The sequence below is a fragment of the Ochotona princeps genome, chromosome 19 (genome assembly GCF_030435755.1).
Source record: "Ochotona princeps isolate mOchPri1 chromosome 19, mOchPri1.hap1, whole genome shotgun sequence".
NCBI lineage: Eukaryota > Metazoa > Chordata > Mammalia > Lagomorpha > Ochotonidae > Ochotona > Ochotona princeps.
In genome coordinates, this window is record NC_080850.1 from 49,880,886 (window position 1) to 49,896,450 (window position 15,565).

Genomic DNA, 15,565 nt, shown 5'->3' on the forward strand with positions numbered 1-15,565 from the left:
AAATGTTGCATAGAATTCAGCAACAAAGTACAGTTTTCCCTTTATGAGGAGCATTCTGCAGATCCAGTGCCCTTCCCGCATTATGAGTCTTTTACTATTGATCGTTCTTCAGGACTCGTCACATGGGTTGTGTGTCTAAGAATCCACCCGTTTCTGTGGTCACCTAGGCCTTCAGGGACAACTTTTCACAGTGTTCTTCCCTGAGTCTTGCCGTGTCTGCTGTTTACAGTGGTCTTTCCTCATCACTGTCTGATTCTATGTTTATGAGTCTTTTGACTTCGTGTAGCAAAAGCTTGACTGACTTCTCTTTTCCATTCCATTGATCTTTTCTAATGTTTAAAATTTAAAGAATTTGACACAAAGTGTCAAACTATAGCAACAATATTTAAAAATACCCCTTGTGATTTTTAGAAAAATGAGTTCTATTTTGGGACTCTGAGTCAATGAGGCACCCTGAGCATCTCCTCTGAAACTGCCATTTTACTGGAAAATAAAAATAAACTCTTAGCTTCTCGGGTCGCTTCAGGGAGGCTACCAGGGGCTGTAGGACTTGAGCACTCCAAGGGTGGCAGTGGAAAGGGGCATCTGGGTGGCAGGAGACCTAAGGGAGGAGCAGTGAGTAAGCAAAGAATTCTATTAAGGAGATTTGCCAAAAGACAGGTTCTTTTTCACATGCATATTTAATCTGACAATTTTTGCAAACAGTTGTGTTTCACACATATGCCACAGAATCACAGGCTCAGCTCTGTGCAGTCCTCCTCAGCCACTCCCTCGGCTCTGTGCAGTCCTCCTCAGTTACTCAGCTGTTCCCCAGGGAGGTGCTCAGTTCATACTTGGACCCGTATCGGGTTAGGACCCTCGATGGCCAGAAGGGCATCTCTTCACAAAAGAATCATGCTTTCAAGGGGAAACAGTTCAACTGGGGAACTCCAGGACAATGGAATTCTGAGGAAGTGTGTGATGCTGTCTGAAGGGGATCATGAGGGGAGAGCTGGAGAGTGAAGAGGTTTGGCGAGGAGGGAAGGGGCGTGGGGAGGGGAGGCGTGCAGTATCCACCAGGGGCAGTCAGCTCAGGACCATCTGCTGGTCGGATACAAGGTGCAGCAGGACCCCTCCCCACTTTTCCAGCCCTGCTGTCCGCCATGGCCACTGCTATGCTCTCCTGTATCTAGGACTGTTGGGGAACACCGGGAGCAGCTCATACCCAAACACACACAGATGGAGAAATCAAAAAAAAAAAAAAAAAAAAAAAGCTAAAGCTGTACACTGGACACACACGCAGCACACCCAACACCTCCAAGTGAGGGATGGAGCCGACACCTCATGTGTGTCAGGGCAGAAAGGGACAGGCTGCCCCAAGCTCAGCCCTCTGAGCCAAGGTCCCAAAATATGGTGGGGGGAGTGGGAACCATGCTCCCAGGCACCTATAGAGGCAGAGGGTGGGCCTCCCATGGAGCAGGCAGACACCTCCATGCCGTGAACAGCTCCATGTGGGGACCTATGGGTACACAGAGGCAGAGGAGGGCGTGAGCAGCCTCTCAGCGGCAGGCACAACATGTGGGAGTGTGGATGGGAGAATAACACAGGCATCCCCAAAAACACAGATCCAGGAGGTGGCCAATCCCCTCCAAGAAAGCCGGAAAGCTGAGAGATTCCACTGGCAGAAACCTGACAATCACACTGTTTCTTCAATTGGAGTCCTTAGTCGTTCAACCTGCTCCGTGAAAACACAGAAACATACGAGCACAAGCACACACACCTCCAGGTGCTGGTCCTGGATGCTGCTCTGTGGTGGTGCTCACCTCAGAGGTCATGGCCATGTGTCGCAGGAGACAGGCATGGACCTAACACACTCTGACAGACTACCCACCTCCCTGAAGTCATGGCCATGTGTCCCAGGGGATATGTGTGGACCTAACACACTCTGACAGACTGCCCACCTCCTTGAGATCATGGCCATGTGTCCCAGGGGATATGTGCGGACCTAACACACTCTGACAGACTGCCCACCTCCTTGAGGTCATGGCCATGTGTCCCAGGGGACAGGCGTGGACCTAACATACTGATAGACTGTCCACCTCCCTGAGGTCATGGCCATGTGTCCCAGGGGACAGGTGTGGACCTAACACACTATGATAGACTGCACAGACAGATGTGTCCAGGAGACACACAAATGACACACCATGTGTGAAGCATGGTGCTGAGAGCCTTCCCCTGCTTCTGCTTCCATGGAGCAGGTCACTCACACTGGACATCACTGGACAACCAGCTCATCCTGTGGCTCTCCTGCTTCTGTAGGATCAGGCTGGAGTCGGATGTTTAATCAGATGCTGCTGGGCCTCCCTGAAAGGCTGTGACAGGCCCACCCACCACACCTATGACACAGCACTGTTCTATGAACATTGAGCAGCACAAACAGAGCTATGATATACACAGGTAGCCTGAGAAAGCCTTACGCAGACAGAGCCCGTGGCACATGTGTGTGGCCTGTGAAAGCCTTACGCAGACAGAGCCCGTGGCACATGTGTGTGGCCTGTGAAAGCCTTACGCAGACAGAGCCCATGGCACATGTGTGCGACCTGTGAAAGCCTTACATGGACAGAGCCCATGGCACATGTGTGCGGCCTGTGAAAGCCTTACATGGACATATAGCTTATGGTACATGCACATCGCCCTAAAAGCCTTACATGAACAATGAAGTGTGGCTGAAATAATTTTAACCTTGGACTCCACGACCATGCACTAACTGCACAGGCAGCTGCCCATGGAGCCCATGGTTGATGGTGTCAGGGCCTCTGAGTGCCAGGCTGGGGTGAGGGGATGAAATGTTCCCTCATCCGTCACAGAGGGCCCTGCCTACAGCACCACTTCTCTTTGGAAAACGACTGTGGAGCTTCAGACCTAAGGACACCAAGTCATGTTAATTGAAGTCTGGGGACAAGATGCTGCCAGGACACCCCCTTGGGGCAGCAATTAGCAGCAGTCTGAGCAGTGCCAGCCCTGACCCGCACCCTCAGCCTAAAGCCATCCCTCCTACTCAGATAAGACTTGGCGCACAGACCTAGAGCTGGGAAGGAGCCCCAGCCCTCGTCAGGAGAAGGAGACTGCTGCATGCATCGGCTAGGAGGGCACCGAGGCCAGCACGACTGACCAGGAAGCAGTGCCCACAGCTGCCCTGCCCTGAAGAACCAGAACAGGTGCGGAAGGCAAGGCAATGCAGAAGGCAATCCCCAAGGCAGGAAACCGACCATTCATGCCCTTTGACAACTAATGCCTAGTGGAATGTTGATGAGTGCCAGCTCTGAGACAGTTGTGCCCTGGGTGTTAACTCTGATGGGCCAGGCAAGCCAGGCAGTGTGCAGAGGTTGGGCCAGGGCGGCTCACACTTGGGCTCCATATCCTGCAAGCTCCAGGGTTTTCATGAATGGGGCTTAGACGAGAACTGACTTCCCATCACGGGGACATACTGTCCTCCCTGGGAGGACAACAGAGGACAGTACACATTCACAGAGGTCCAGCCCCATCGTCTGCGTACTCCAAAGCCTCAGGCTAAGACCTAACCTTTCCAGATGCTAACTCTGACCCTGGGGGACTCAGGGAGCTCCACTCCCAAGGGTGGACACCAGGACCCAACACAGCCATGCGTGGGACGAGCTGTGCACCCTGCCCACCAGAGCCAGAGCTAAAGGAAGGCGACATGACAGCTTGGCTTCCTCAGCTGAGGAAGCACTGATGGGCACAGTGTCCCCGGCCCCCTGCTAGTTGGGTCCCAGTGTGAGTTGGCTTTGCACAGTGATGTGAAAACATAAAAACAGAAGCTAGGAAATTATGTTCCAACACAAACCAAAATAGATAAACAATGCTTAATTCATGGTCTTCAGGGGAACAAGGCCACTGATGGGTACAACTCCTGTCATGTGGTCATCAGCTCACTAGCCTGTCCCTTAAGAGGCCAGAGTACCAGGCCCGCATGACCCCAAGCTGGGAGTGTGGGCTGCAGAGCCACGGAGACAGCTGCCCATGGCTCAGTGGGGATGTGGCCCTGCTGCTGGAAGACGCTTCTCCTGCCACGCCTTCAGGGCTGCTTTAAAGCTGGGTCCAGTCCCGACTGACAGCCACGGAGGGCAGGACGGTGTGGTTGGGCCCACCACAGGGCGGGGGGCCACCCCTCTCCAGTCTGCTGGGCCCAGGCCCGACTGACAGCCAGGGAGGGGAGGACTGTGTGGTCAGGCCCTCCACAGGGCGGGGGGCCCACCCATCTCCAGTCTGCTGGGTGCCTGGGGCACAGGTCACAGCACATGAGATGTCCCCGAGGGACCCAAAGGGTGCCAGACCTCTCTCCATTCCCAGACAGCTGGTAGAGGGCATGTGACGCTCTCTGTTCAACTCAGGGAAGACCGGAAAAGGGACAAGAGGCAGGAGGAAGCAGGGATGCAGGTGAAGATTCCATGATTGTGCTGTGCCACGGTAACCCAGTCACAAGCAGGTTACTGGATGCTGGCACGCTGGGGCTCCCTGAGGGAGTTAAGACTCAACAGGGCCCTTGCTGACAACCCCACACCTGCCTCCGAAGATCGGGCTTGGGGTTTGGGGATCTGAGTGTTTCTGGAGTCTTCCTCAGTCCCCCACCCTCCCATGCAAATCTGTGGGACATCCCTCTGTCTGAGCCACAGAACTACCCCGTCCCTGTGTGATCCTCGGGAAAATGCAGGGGAATTATCAGGTGGGGCAAAGACATGCAGAGTTAGTCCACAGGCGACAATGACCAAAGAAACCGGGCAGATGGGCAGAGTAGGGGACAAGTTGGGAGAAGGGTCATGGACAGTCTCGCAGCTGGAACAAGGCCACCGTGGCCCGTGCCTCCCTGTGCCCTGACTCTGCAGCTTGGCAGGCAGACGTCACAGACCCTGCCTTTTCCTTGAGGCTTTTTCCTCGGCTAAGCACCCGACCATCTGGACGTCCAATGAAATGAATGGGATGTGAGGAGCAGCTTCTGACATTAACAGTAGCTCTGAGCAGCCTGGGCTCATCCAGGGAACTGCGGGAGGAAGGAAAAACCAGAGAAGCCAGCTCTGGGTTCCTGAATCGGGAAAATGACCGAGCATCCTGGCACCCCCGGCCACACCAGCACGCGAGAATCCAGACATCCTCCACACGGAGCCTGCCCTTCCTCTGCTCTGGGATTCCTACAGCCCCACCTGTGGGTGCAAACGGCAAACTCGCCTGGCTGCCTCCTCACAGGGAGTGCAGCAGCTGTGGGCAGGTGCCAGTTCAACATCTTTGTTCACAAGTTACAAGGCCCTGCATTTTTGTGGCTCTGACAAGCTGAGCAGACCGCCGGCCTCTGCAACTTGCCTGAGTAGGGCACCTGACACTAACAGCCAGCAGACAGCCAGAACTCGGGGACCAGGCACCAAGTGGTGCTGCAGCCACCATACCGGTTCCCAGCGTCGAGCAGGGCAGCTCCTGCAATGCCCCCGCATCCAGTTGAGCTGTGTCCCCCCCGACCCCTCATTCTCAGCTGCTTCAAGGTGTTCCCCACCCGATCCTGGGAATGCCCTCTGTCCAGCAGTGAATCTGCCACTCATCCTTCCAGACGCTGCTGTAAAAAGCCTTCACAGACAGCCCCTCCCTCGTGCGGCTCTGGGCAACACGCCCTCACAGCAGCTCAGAGCAGTCTTCCCCTCAAGACCCCCAACGCTACAGACGAGCCGCCACTCAGGCCTGAGAGCTTCCAGCCTAGACTGGATTTTGTCCAGCATGGGCATGGGTCCACGGGACATGTAGAGAGCGAGGGAACGGCCAAGTGAGCGAGTGAATGAAGCAAAGGCGGAAAAGGAGGGGTTAATTTCCAGATCTGTCAACACACAAGATGTTGAATTCAGACTGCCATTTACCTAAATATTAGCTAAATCCAACAGAAACAACCTACTGTGAAACTGCTATAATCTCAGATGTGCTATAATCTTAGATATCATATTGGAAAAATATGATATACATTTTCCGGCAACAATTTACAATAAAAGAGGATGTCACTGGAAGCCTGTGAGAAGGGACTTCAGGTCTTCCCTGACTTGTCCCATGGCCTGTGACGGCCCCCAGTGTGACCCTGGCTCTGCTGCCACAAGCCTCATTTCCCTATTCCTCTACGTAGGTATGGATCACGCTCATGTCCCCAGCTGTCCCCGCGAGGAGGATCACCTGAGAACTTCAACCAGCACTTCCGGAGAAGGTATGGTGACACGTGTCTTTATTATTAACAAACACACGGTTTGTTTGTTGTTTTTCAATCAGTCAAATTTAGGTAACTTCAGAACAGTTGGTTTTATAAATTCCATGAAACTGAGGATCAAATTAATAATTTCCCAACACTCTAAATCAGAAGGCATGCAAATAAAATCTGACTTTTTTGACCATTATTGAGCACCTGTTTTGTCAAGTCATAGGGCCAGGATATAAGAAAAATAAAACAGCAGAGTTCATCTTCTGAAAAGATCACAACATGGAGGAAGGCGAGGCTTGTACACAAGCACCTATGTCATGAGGCACAATGCAAGGCACACCGAGAAATGAGGAATGAGCAAGGACGGGGTGGGGGGAGACATGAGTGCCCCCTGGGAGGGCTGCAGAAGAGGGACCCCCGGGTGGGTCTGGAAGACACACTCACACTCCAGCAAGTAAGCTGCAGCATCTTTCCGATGCCTTCCCTGCACCCTCATCACTACCTTCATCCCTCAGGCTTCAACATCATGTTTCAACTGCACCTGTGGGTGTGAGGGTACCAAGACCATGGCGGAGCCATCCTGGCCCACTGGCTGCAGAGGCGGACAGCCTGGTGAGCAATCCACAGCCTGAGGCTCATCCTGCCCTTCCCAAGAAGTGCCTTCCCTGACCCACGAAGCTGCCTGTTTCCAGAACCTGTGATTCCAACCAAGTTAGCGCTAACCACAAGAGACAAGTCCTTTTGCCAAACTGGAGCCTAAACATTTCCTCGGGAATCAGTTCGTATCTTGACTGATGCTGGTGGCAGATTCAAAGCACATTCAAGGCAGGGTGACGGGGGATGGGCGGCAGCTGCATCTCTGAGGTCACCCCTGAACCTAGGGGCCAGGGTAATCTTTGTGTTCCAGCTCAGCGGTATAAGGGGTGTTCTCATCCAGACCACAGTGAGGAGAATTCACGGACAGATGGAGATGCTCTGGTGTGGGAGGGAGACAGCAAGCCCAGACCCCACTCAGTCCTACAAACACTCTTCTTCCCCCAGGTCACGGCCCCTATTCTCCTTCTGCAAGACAGTCTCCACAGACGGAAGCTCCAAATGACCCCAACTCTCCACCACATCCACCAAGGACCTCAGCGTGGGAAAGCAGCATTACTGACAGCCGCATGTGACAAATTCTCATCCAGCAATGGCCTTTAGTTGATAGGCTATTAGCAGGGACTTATGTCCTTACGTGGCTACTGTTAATAGTTTCCAATCACAGACACACAAGTTCACCAGGCAATCCGCAGAGAAAATGCAGGAGAGTCACGTGTGTTGACACAGTCCATGGTGAGGAAAGCCGCCAACAAGGTCCTATTTGGAGGGGTCCTGTGAATGAGGGAGGCACACGGGCGGCACGGGGGCAATGCACCATCAGAGGCCACCATGTCCCTCCCCGGGCTCTCAGGGCTGTGGTGATGGCCAGCCATGGAGGGCCACAATGACACCGTCAGCACCGACTTTGTGCTCCTAGGGCTCTGGCCGGAATTCAGCCACCTCACTGTGCTTATCTGCTTCGTCCTCCTGGTCTACTCTGTGGCCATCATGGCTAATGTTGTCCTCATTTGCCTCATCTGGCTGGACACTCGGCTCCACGTCCCCATGTACTTCCTGCTCAGTCAGCTGTCCCTCATTGATGTGGCTTTGATTTCTACTTCGGTCCCCAAAATGGTCACAGACTTCTTTTCGGGGAAGAGGACCATCTCGCAGGTGGGCTGTGGGGCCCAGATCTTCTTCAGCTTAACCCTGGGCATCGCCGAGTGCCTCCTGTTGACCTTCATGGCCTTCGACCGCTATGTGGCCATCTGCAGACCTCTGAGGTACCCCAGCATCATCAGCCACACAGCCTGCACTTGCATGGTCACGGGGTCCTGGGTGGGAGGGGCAGTGACGTCTCTGGCTCACACGGCCTATGCCATGCACTTCCCCACCTGCCGTCCCAGGGAGGTGCCCCACTTCCTGTGCGAGGTCATGGCTCTGCTCAAGCTCACCTGTGAGGACATCTCTGCCTATGTGCAGTCGGTGGTGGTCTCCAGCTTCTTGGTGGTCCTCATTCCCTTGAGCCTTATCCTCACCTCCTATGCCCTCATCTTCCTCGCTGTCCTCCGCATGAACTCCCTTGAGGGCAGGAACAAAGCCATGGCCACCTGCTCCTCCCACCTTTGCGTGGTCAGCCTCTACTTTGGTCCTGCAATCCTCGTGTACATGCGTCCCGGCTCTTCCAGGACCCCCAAGTTAAACCAGTCTCTCTTCATGTTCAATGCCATCCTGACCCCAATGCTGAACCCCCTCATCTACAGCCTGAGGAACAAGGATGTGATGGCAGCTCTGAGGAGCACCCGTGGACACCACCTGCCAAAGCTAGCAGGCTCCTTTCCATTGCTTTCCAGGGCCTGGCGAACTTGACAGTTTCTAGGGTGAGACCCTTAGCCTCCCAGTTGTGTGTAACCAAAAGTACCCCAGCCACAATTCCAGAGGCAGTTCTTCGGACCCCAGATCTGAACCCCACTCTCAACAGCACTGAATGCCAGCTTTGCCCATGGAGGCACTTGGCACATGTGCACTCATTGGCCAATAGTCCAGCAGGGCGGAAGACACGAATAATTCTCACAACCCAGGGGAGCTGAGTGACTGGCGGTGGGCTCGGGCCCTCACAGCAGTGGGGAGCTGAGTGGCTGAGGGTGGGCTCGGGCCCTCACATCAGTGGGGAGCTGAGTGGCTGAGGGTGGGCTCGGGCCCTCACAGCAGTGGGGAGCTGAGTGACTGGTGGTGGGCTCGGGCCCTCACAGCAGTGGGGAGCTGAGTGGCTGAGGGTGGGCTCGGGCCCTCACAGCAGTGGGGAGCTGAGTGGCTGAGGGTGGGCTCCGGCCCTCACAGCAGTGGGGAGCTGAGTGGCTGAGGGTGGGCTCCGGCCCTCACAGCAATGGGGAGCTGAATGACAGGGTGAGCTTGGGCCCTCACAGCAGTGGGGAGCTGAGTGGCTGGTGGTGGGCTCGGGCCCTCACATCAGTGGGGAGCTGAGTGGCTGAGGGTGGGCTCGGGCCCTCACAGCAGTGGGGAGCTGAGTGGCTGGTGGTGGGCTCGGGCCCTCACAGCACTGGGTTGTTGACCATCTAGGGGTTGCCTGGGAAGCAAAGCCTGTCCCCCATCTCACATACCTTCAGCTTCCAGAGGAGTTGGGACCAAAACAGCCTCTCTTTCTGGGTCCCCACAATTTCTCCTACCCCCACACCTCTAAGTTCATCCCATTAGCTGTTACAAATCCAGCCTCGTGGCACAACAAGACCTCTTTCCTGCAGTTGGGAAAACTGGATGAAATGATGGCTCCTTCCCCCACGCTACCGGGAGGACTGTGTGAGCGCCCATGCCCCTATGCCGCTGGGAGGACTGTGCAGGCGCCCATGCCCCCATGCTGCCGGGAGGACTGTGTGAGTGCCCATGCCCCCATGCCGCCGGGAGGACTGTGTGAGCGTCCATGCCCGACACTCAGAACAGAGCACACAGGTGGGACGTGGCGTGCTTCCCAGATGCACATGTCAGGAACCCAGGCAGCATGCTCGTCTTCTACTCAGCCCCTAGACTGGATTCTGAGGGTGCCATGCAACTTCATGTTGTGGGTGTTGAAAGGCACACCATTTGCTTCCGGCTGCATGCCTAACATCTAGTGTTCAAACCAGAGAGAGCAAAAAACAAGCAACAGCAACTGGGACACCACGTCACCCTCGCTTCTGCAGCGCAACAGCAGCCGATCATTCTGTCCAAGAATCCGAGTGGTAACATCGCCACCTCGTTTGTAAAAACGCAGCAGCACATCTGAGGCAACCAGGGTCATTACAGAGCACAGGATGAACTCTCTGGATCACACAGCAGAGGCGGCAGTGGACATCCACCTCAGGGCACTTGGTTAAGCCAATCCCAAGATCTGCCTTCCGGGGCGGCTGCCAGCCAGCACACCCAGAATCCTGCAATGAATACAGGGTGAAGTCTTTCTCTCTGAAGGCCTGAAGGGGTGGCATGAACAGGTGGAAAGCTGGGTAAATGAAGCTCCAGTCCCGGACCAGGAAACAGACACGGAAGAAACGACTGATGGAGCACTGAGAGCAGCACTCCTGAAGGAGTGGGAGAAGCGCGAGGGGATATGCAGGGAAACTCGGACGAAAACCAACAACACGGAATCTGACAAAGAAACAGCAACAGTGCAAAACACAGAGACAGAATCCATTAACTCTGCTGAAAATTCTAATAGAAAGTGACACAGCAGACCTGGTAAGAACAGAAAGTCAATGACATGTGAAAGGGCTTAATCAGAGGAGCAGAAGCAAAATGGGTTTAAGAGAGATTAAAGACAGCCTGTGGTAACATGGGGGCACCTTTAAGAAAACCAACACACACACATACACACACACACACACACACACAATAATAAGAGGAAAATCATGTCAATAAATGCCTTGTTGATAAGGAAGGAAGCCCTCCCATACACAAACCTAACTTTATGGGACTAGAAAGAGAATAAATTAAATGTCTATTGTGAAAAAGAAATAATAGAACAGGCATAGAAATCAAATAGAGAATAAAAGGATTTTTAAAAACAAAAATCATGTTCTTTTTGAAAAGAGAAATACAATGGATAAACCCTTAGCAAAACAAAACAAAAAGTTGGAAGACTCCAATACATACTCAGATTTTCAAAGAAAGCCAAACATCAAACGCTATGAACTCTTCTAAAACAGAGGAGGGACTCAGTGACATTCATTTTACGGGGCCAACATCAAGACCAAGCAAACACACGCCACATCGAAACGCTGATTTCCACGACTAACGTGGATCCACTGATCCTTACTAAAATACATCCAACGGAGCTCAACAGCACACGGAGGCGAGTACTGTGACCAGACTGGATTCATCCAAGGATACACAGATGCCTCCGCACACTCAAATCAAACACAACCCAATTTCTTCAGTGGATGAAGAATAAAAATAAAACCAAAAAAGCATTCGGCCAAGTCCAGCACACATCCTGACTATAACCCTTAACGAAGCTGGTGCAGGGCCCGGCGCCGTGGCCTAGCGGCTGAAGTCCTCACCTTGAAAGCCCCGGGATCCCATATGGGCGCCGGTTCTAATCCCGGCAGCTCCACTTCCCATCCAGCTCCCTGCTTGTGGCCTGGGAAAGCAGTTGAGGACGGCCCAATGCATTGGGACACTGCACCCACGTGGGAGACCCGGAAGAGGTTCCAGGTTCCCGGCTTTGGATCAGCGCGCACCGCCCCGTTGCAGCTCACTTGGGGAGTGAATCATCGGACGGAAGATCTTCCTCTCTGTCTCTCCTCTGTGTGTATCTGGCTGTAATAAAATAAATAAATCTTAAAAAAAAAAAAAAAAAGCTGGTGCAGAATACAGTGCCTCAGTGCGATGGGGCGAATACGGAAAGCACACAGTAACTCGCCCTCAGTGGGGAAGCTGCCAGCTCCTCCCCAAGCGCCGGTGGAGGCAAGGCTGCCGCCTCCTGTACTGCTTTAACGCTCACAGAGGAAGCCCCTGCCCAACAACTCGACAGAGGAGCAAACGCAGGCATCCCAAAAGCCCAGGAACATGCACATTGCCTCCGTTCGCTGGCTATGCAGCTGCCCCCCACATTCAACTAACTGAAGATCCAAAAATATTTGAAAGGAACAGGGTGTGCACTGAGCAAGTGTAGGCATTTTCTTGTTGTTTTCCTCTAAACACAGATTGTAATAACTGCTTACATGGCATTCTCACTTTGTTCTGACTTAAATATGCACAGGTTATATCCAGTGTGCCACTTGACACACAAGACTTGAGGCTTCAGTGTGCACTTGGGGTCTGAAACCAGTGCTGTGCAAAAGGTAGAGGTGACTGTGTGGAAAATCTCAGATTCAAAAGGAAACCTGAACTGAACTGCGGATGGCGTACTAGCACAGCAAGTTAAAACTGCCACCTGCAGGCTTGTATCCCAACCCTGAAGGCTCCCAGATCCTCACTAAGGACTATCAGTACGAGCACCGAGGACTACATCCCAACTGCCAAGGAGACCATGGGGAAATGGAGTGCCTTCAGAGGCCAAGAACTCTGAGGTCACCCACCCCCATTTGGATCTACCACATGGGATGGAAGAAGCCCAAATCCTGCCTTGCAGGATCCAAGGTCATCAGAACGACAACCAGGAGCACTGAGCGGTCTGCAGAAACAGAAGAACAGTAAAGTTCCTTCAGAACTAGGGAGAGGAGCTTTCTCTGGTCCTTGCCTGGTTCCGACTTTGGGTCCCCACCCTCTCTCGTAATGACCATCAGGATTGCTCCAGAAACCTCTCAAAACAAACAAACATACAAACAAACAAAAAACCTAGATTAGATAGAGAACAACAAGGAAAGCTTAGAAACAGACAGGAAACGGTCAGCGGGAATGCACTTATAACTCACTGGGTGGGAACTAATGAAGTCCAGCACCAATGGGCAGAGCCCAGCAGAAACAGAGTGCCTTAGCCTGGGGCAGGCGGCAGGGCGGCCCTGACCCTGGCTTCCAGAGCTCTAGCAGGGCTCCTAGGAACTGGGCCAGCTGCCACCTGCTCACTGCACCAGGGAAACCCCACTGCCCTGAGGGCATTCAGAGAACTAGGGAGAGCGATGGACAGTGTTTTAATTGGCAAGTGGGAAACGTTACAGTTTGGTGCAGTTTGGTGAATCCACAGAACAAACCGAGTGCCTCATCTGAGGTCCTGAGTTCTGTTTATCAATATATTGCCATCCTATAGACGTCCACTCTAGATATCATACAGAGAAACGACAGGTAACTAAGGTGGGGCAGGCGCACACATTCAGCTGCAATAACTAGATTACGATGCTGCATTATCCACATTGTTCATTGGCATACTGTGACAGCACACGGCAGGAAAAACTCCTGTGGCTAAGTCTATATCCGTCTCATTTCCAAACCCCATTCCCCATGAAGCCACAAGTGAAAGAATATCGCGACTGCTTCCTCTAGGATCCTGTACAATGTCGGGCCTGGAAACACCCAAACCAGCCTCATCCTCAAGAACCCACAAGCATTCCTTGTAAACTAAAGCCACAAGGAGGCCCAGCTGTGGTCTCACACACCTGCCTCACAGATGTGCCGGAACTGATGTCACTGAAAAAGGTCTTACACATAAGCACGCTCACTGCTAACGCTGCTGAACAGCTGGGCGTGTCCTGTGTTTCTGCACACGCAGCAACATCTGGTGCCTGTGGCTCTCTCAACTCCCCTCTGAGCCCAGGTGGATGTCGCCTACAGACAGGCCGCACAATGATGATGACACCCCTTCCTGGCTGCTGCCCTGGTCCTCTGCCCCGAGGCTGGAGGCCCCACAGGGTCCACACAGAGCCACAGGGGTAGCCCTCTGTGCTGTCACTCACTGGAACCCGAAGCAGCTCTCTACTCACCCACTTCTGACTCCATCTACACTGCTTGTTGATTGCTGGCCTCGGGTCCCAGGCTGGACAGACTGGACTGACCACTGAGAAGCCTGCCTCAGTGAATGCCACACTCTGATAAGAGGGAGTGCAGGGAGGAGACTGTCACACAGACGCGTGAATCCATCAATCAACACGTGGCCTGGTATTCCGCCAGTAGAGCCAGTCAGCTATTACACGGAACTTCCTCCTTTTCACTCACTCACTACACAAACTCCACAGTGGCTGTTCCTGGCCTGGCCTCTCTCGCTGGCACTTCCTGAAGGGTTTGGAGCAGCCGGGTACTGGTGACCCAGCAGCTCAGTTCTGAGTCACTCCTGGCATGCACGTGTGTGTGAGCATGCGAGCACACCACTGGGGACACACGGCAGACCAAAGTGGTTCAGAATTCCCAGCCCTTTCACTGCTTCCTATGGGCATTCCTGCCCCACCTGCTGGGGTGGGCGCTGCTTGCTCCATCACGAAGCAGCCTGGCCAGGAACAGAAACGGTGACTCCCCGCAGACACATTTCCAGAGTTCAAAGGGCCCCCGTCAGCTCTGCCAACAGCACTGAGAGCCATGGGTATGAGGGGACAGCAACCACCATCTGGAGGGGTGCTCACAGGTATGGAGCCCTGAGGCTTGAGGCAATTGCCCTATGCGTGACTGTCACACAAAGCATTTGTACAAGAAGCACTGGTAAGCATGAGTAAGCCCTGGTTCCTTTGACACTGAAAAGAGGGTGGCTCTTGAGCCCCTCATTTAACACTGAGCAGTTCCCAGCCATCCCTGGGGCTCTGCTGGGTTGGGGTCAGTCTGTGGTGTTCACTTTGGAGGAACAGGAAGCAAGACCCATGTGCACTGGGTCAGTACGAACACGAGGCCAGGGAGTGAGACCCAACATGGTGACAGTGATTCCTCTTGCGGGAGATGTTTCCCCTGCGGTGGGAGAGGGAGAGGCCACAGCTGATGGAGGACCTGGCTTTGCTGATGCCACTTCACATGGCACCCCCACATCAGATTCTTCCCAAGATTAGCTAGGCCACCCACTCTTTAACTGATCAAGGTGCAAAGTGGGGTGGAATGTAGGGTAGCGGTTTCACATGGAAACCACGCACTCTCAGAGAAACACCAATAATTCAGGGGTCCCATTGACATCAGTAACACTGAACCCCACTGTCTCCTGGGGATCCATCTTGGTAGGGCTTGGGCCACCTTAGGAAGGTGATCCAGCATCCAAATGGATCATTCACCCTCACAGCAGGAGTATGACCCGTAGTCACCAGTCAGAGGTGCTGGGCAGATGGCAGAACCTCCGCAAGCTCACCCAGAGGCTGGACGCTGTTCCTGGGTTTGTAGAGCACCCCAGGCCACCATCTGGCTGCGTAGGGGGCTGAGTGGACTTCTCCCTCCCTGACGGGTTTCTGTTCTGCTCTGTGACACCTGCACTAATTGTCGACCTGGGCTGCCAGGAGCCAAAAGTCCCCAGAGGGCGGGCTGCTTCCTCCCCCGCCTGTGGCCCTGCTTTTAGCAGAGATGCCCTGGGTCTGGCCTGACTATGCAGTGCTGGTTTCCACAGGACCCACAGTTGTGGAGCTGTTCATCTGCACACCGCCTAGGGTCTCCATGGACCGGCAGTAGGACACAAAGGGGGACATAGAAGAATCCAGAGTCCTCAAGAGGCCACAGGGACTGGCAGACACTTGATGACAAGGTAATGCCACACTCAAGTACAGAGACAAGGTGAAACTAAAAGAATTAGGCAGAGATTCCAGCACCCATCAAGACTGCTCACTTTGGAGTATGCCTGAGTGCTTTTGGACACCCTCAAAACATATAGGGCTTTTG

The 15,565-nt window shown here is 53.7% G+C and overlaps 1 protein-coding gene across 1 annotated transcript in view; it reads right to left on the reverse strand.

Annotated features, from left to right (window-relative positions):
* CAMK4 (calcium/calmodulin dependent protein kinase IV) overlaps positions 1–15,565 on the reverse strand; it is a 193,702-nt gene that overhangs the window by 162,279 nt on the left and 15,858 nt on the right. The gene's annotated exons all lie outside the window — the stretch shown is intronic.